Consider the following 4771-nt stretch of genomic DNA (forward strand, 5'->3'; position numbering starts at 1 on the left):
AACAAGCATCACTTGTACAGCAGCAGGAGCAAAATTGATATGAGTTAGAAGGAGCAGAGTTCGACTAGTACAGCCAGCAGAGCTCAACTAGTACATCGTAGTACACATGAACCATCTATTCCACAGCACAAGAGTAAAATCTTTCTATAACCAGTAGATTATCCCCTAAAAGAAGCTACTTAGGCACCAGTACACAAGGCACATCAAGCACATACTAAATAAGCCACGGCCATAATACATGAGTACTAAACAGATCTTGTATAACAGGTTTCTCTGTCATGAATTTTCAGAAGCAGAACTGGGATGTTTGTTGAAAGTGTTTTTCATCACAGCCATGGTCAAACAGAACACATGAATCTAAAAGAATGACAATAATGAGAGTGTCCCTTTTTGCCTCATATTAAGAAATTCAACCATGTTTTCACTTGTCCTTCATGAATTAATTAGAAGCACGGGTAAGGTTCAAATCACTCCCACTAATCCAAAGAAATGGCAAACGCTGCAAAGGGTTGGCAAGTAAACCATTTCTCTATCCGGGCCCACTACATCCCCCTCAGACCAAGTGCAACAAAGAGGGATAGTAGAAGCTAAGTGCAAACAGGACAAAAAGCGGAAGAATTTAAAAAAATGTAACTTATTAGAAGAACAAAGTGCACAATTTTTTTCTCTCGGATGCCAACCACGAGGGTAGCATAGATGATGCAGACATATCAACATGGCATCAGTTCAGACTGTCCGTCTGCTTGTACTCTCTTCATAGAGAAAGATTTTAGACCAAAAAATTATCAATAAAGATCAAAGCAACTTAAAAATATGAACATATTTGTCCAGTCATTAGGTGTCCAAAAGGATGGTGCTTTATTCGGTTTTCATCGTTGTCCAGTCATATTCTATACATAGTAAACAACAGAATAAAAAAACTAAAAAAATAGATGACATGTAAGTTCGAAAGTATTCAGAAGAATTACAGTCAAGCTGTTCAATTTGTCCTCAGAATTGCAGAATGACAACATGGGCACATTGCGACCAATCAGTCCCAAAAGATGGTATGATTAACAGGTTTTTCATCACCGAACAAATAGAACAGTAACACAAACAAATAGGTCTATAAAATAGAACTTAAATTACTACAAAAAACAAAATCTGACAAAGAAGACAGAAAAGGAACGACACTAACAGTAATACGTGAGAACATCCCTCACATCATTCACTTTAGCGACTCATCTTTTCAAGCATTCAATCAAATAATCTTTTCAAGCACGCAAGTTGTATCCAGAATTTGGATTTAGGTAGTACGCTCATGTGGTGAATTTTGTGAATCCATACTCTGCATCTACCAAAAGGATAGCTCCCCTCACATGCAAATATAATTCAGTCCAATTGCTTTCTTCTCCACTCATATGCATAAGACAAGAGCAGACCATCTAAACAGGCAGATCAGACCTTCACCTTGGGAGGGAGGCGAGTGCTACCTGTTGACGTGTCGTCATCGAGCTCGGGTGGTCCTCCTCCTCCTCCTCCTCCTCGAGCAGGACAAGGTTGTGCCTCCCCTTCACTCCAATGGCCATCTTCTCCAAGGACATCTATAAGGGCAGAACACACCATTGATGCAAGTGTCACCAACATAGTTTCAGTCAAAGTTAAAGCTAACGTAAACATGCAAACTGAGCCAAACCGAGGTGCATATTCATATGTGTGTGTATGTAGAGATGCACGTGCCATATGAATTTTGGGGAACCAAAGCATGATTTTTGTTGTTGCTACTTTAGCAGCAACAGCAAACTCAAAATCAAACTGCGAAAAAAAATCATTCATATGCAGCAGCCCAAACTCAACTTTGAGAGAGCGGACTGATTAACATTTTTTTGTTGGGTAATTTTTTTCACAAATATAGATAGAAGCACTCCATAAGCTATCAGAATAAATCATAGAGAGGCTAGCCAAACTAGTTGCCGCACTCAAACAATACCAGAGATCGGCCCGATGAACAACTAGGCAAGTAAAACTACATCACCAATATTATGTAATTAACTGGAAGCTCTTGTTCATCATACCAGTACAAATATACTACCCCGATGGATCCCATTCTCTTTTTTTTTCACCAAACGGATCGCACGGAAGGATCGATCTCTCCATGCGAATGATCGATCTATTAAATTTTTTTACTGGTCCAGAGAAGCCCAGCCAGCGTAGCACGGCACCAGAATAGCCGGTAGAAGCCTAGCCAATGTAACGTGATACGAGTGACACTATGAGCGATAATCCAGCCGGCTGCCACAACAAGCTAGCAAGACATTTACACCATAATATGAAGCAAACTGAGCAATCCCAATGTACACAAAAATTTGTACTGATTCCATTAAAACAATACTAGATACGACTGGAGATGCATAAATAACAACTAGGTGCGACTCACCCTAGATGCATGCATGTATCAGCATCCATACTTGCAGTGCATTTAGTAAAGAACAAATTACTGTATTTCCCAAAGTGTATAATAGCTTTGTGAAAAAGAGGATTATATCAGCCATACACTTTTCCCTGGATCAATGTATGCATGCAATTCATCCAAGCCAAGCATGATGCTAATTCCTACTCATGTTGCTAGCACATATACATACATACACACCAAGAACGAATTCAGAGGCACATAAATGAATATCCCCTGGATAGCATGGTAATGAACTACTCACAGGCAATTTGATAGGACTACTACTAGTGATAACAACCCAACGGCATCATAACAGCCGCAGCAACACGCACACTTCAACCGCCTGAATAATGGTGAATAGCAAAGTCTATCCATACTTGACACACGAGCAAATCAATGTTAAGTTCATCTCACATGTGTGGTTCATGACAGCAGTAGCAGTTAACAAGATTACTGAGTTTTAATTTGTGGAAGCAAGGAAACAAGCAATAGAATGCCTATCTCGTTCACCACTAGGGTAACTGCAGTAGCAAATTCAGACAAGCATGTGAGTAAGTAAAAGATGTAGATCACCAGGGAATCAAACCAGTTCAAAGAAATCTGTAACCAAATGTACAGTAACAATCATATAGTATTAATCAATGGTTCTGTTTTGATCAAACTAGATGAATTAAAGGCTAATCTATTATGTGACAGTAGAGGAGTGAGTGCTATTGTACAGTTAGAAAAATGCTACATAGAGAGTAGTATTACTGAATGCATAAACACAATTTTCTTGGCTGATCACCACATGCAAATTCAGTCGCATTTACTGGTCTTAACTGCATTATATACTGCATTGGCCCTGTGTTCGGAGTTCATGAATGTTCCCAGGTATTTGATCCACTCAGCCCTCTGCACAAAATCATATCAGACACAACATTAGTTTTGTCAGTTCAGATAGCTGCTTAGATTACAGGGGTAGTGATAAACATACCTGCAGGGGCGTGTCCTCTTCGGAGGGTACGTAGGCTGCGAAGTTGCAACCTTTATCTTGATCCGTGCTCACGAAATTCGAGCGAAACTGTGAAAGTTTGCCTGTGTCTGTCCCGTTGACAAGCTGCACATTTCAAGTTGCATATGCCTGGAGCACGCACTGAGAGGCCACCTGAGGTGATGTTATCCCCTTCAAGTTCTCCAGCACTCCAAGTAGCTGCACACGTAGAAAAATCACTCCAGGACCCAAATAACCAAAGCATTATAAGAAGAAAGCATTTAACACTGCAAAGATTCCTGATTGTTGGTGTGATCTCAGTCTGGCGACATTGTTGCTCGCTCACCTCAAAGAAGGACACTGCAAGCAGAGGTGGAAACAAGGAAATTACTCCGGTAAGTTGTCGGCAGCTGTGGAACTGCATACACGGTGCGGGGTACGATGTACAAATACTTGCATACTCTGCTTGGTATACGTGTACCTGGAGAAGCAGTGGTGTCGAGGGAGTAGTTGCCAAGGGGGACGACGAAGGACTTGATCCTCCCCGTGCAGTACCTCGTCCTGCTCGCCATCTTGGAAGTGCTCTGCAAAAACGCCATTGCCGTGTGGTACATTGGTACGCCAATCATCAATCAATCTGCAGATGAACTAATGGCGCGTGTGTATGCAGTATGAGCGAGTGTGTTCCTACCTGCATGAGGAGGTAGCTCTTGTCGTCCCAGGAGTTCTTGATGACCTTGAAGCCCTGCCCACAATATATGTGGAACAGCCTCACCTCCTCGACCCACGACACTGGGCCGGCCACCACCACCGTCGGCTTGCTCGCGGCCGGCGCCGTGAGGTGCAGGAGCAGAGTCACCCCACAGCCACAGCACTGCCGCGCTGGGGATTCGGGAACGCGGTGGGGATTGAGGGAGAGGGATGGCATCTGCGTGTCGCGATAGGCATCGCTGCGGGACGCATCAAGGAAGGAGGTGGTGGTGGGACGCGCCGCTGCAGGACGGGGAGAAGGTGGCGGCAGCGAGGAGATGAGGGAGGGGGTGGATCTGGCCGCCGCCATGGCCATGCCCGTGCCTTGCGTCTAGGTTGGAGGGCATCGAAGAGGGCGGAGCACAGTCGCCGCCACCACGCCGAAATTGGTGGGAACGCCACCAGCGAAATCCTAGCTATGGGAAGGGGTTGGGGATGAGCTACCGGGGATGCAAGAGGCGGATCTGGCCGGAGGGGAGGGAAGAGCGGAGGCAGGGGAGCTCAGATCTGGGATGCGCGCCGGCGACGCCCGCCAGAACATGCCGGAAGAAGAGGCATAGGTGGCGGTGGCAAGGGTTTCGGGGGAGGGATTGTGGGTGCGTGAGGGAGCGAGGGGC

At 44.6% G+C, this 4771-nt stretch overlaps 3 non-coding genes and 1 pseudogene across 3 annotated transcripts; all 4 read right to left on the reverse strand.

Annotated features, from left to right (window-relative positions):
- Window positions 1–247: 247 nt before the first annotated feature.
- Window positions 248–338, reverse strand: LOC119313263. The gene has a single exon (XR_005151629.1). It is a non-coding gene; the product is annotated as a small nucleolar RNA Z223 (small nucleolar RNA).
- A 53-nt stretch (window positions 339–391) lies between these two features.
- On the reverse strand, window positions 392–476 carry LOC119313481. The gene has a single exon (XR_005151761.1). It is a non-coding gene; the product is annotated as a small nucleolar RNA U36a (small nucleolar RNA).
- Window positions 477–985: 509 nt separating this feature from the next.
- LOC119313226 lies at window positions 986–1077 on the reverse strand. Its single transcript, XR_005151598.1, has one exon. It is a non-coding gene; the product is annotated as a small nucleolar RNA SNORD96 family (small nucleolar RNA).
- Window positions 1078–3229: 2152 nt separating this feature from the next.
- Window positions 3230–4470, reverse strand: LOC119310162 (annotated as a pseudogene).
- Between the last annotated feature and the right edge of the window lie 301 nt (window positions 4471–4771).

Source organism: Triticum dicoccoides, chromosome 5B (genome assembly GCF_002162155.2).
Source record: "Triticum dicoccoides isolate Atlit2015 ecotype Zavitan chromosome 5B, WEW_v2.0, whole genome shotgun sequence".
NCBI lineage: Eukaryota > Viridiplantae > Streptophyta > Magnoliopsida > Poales > Poaceae > Triticum > Triticum dicoccoides.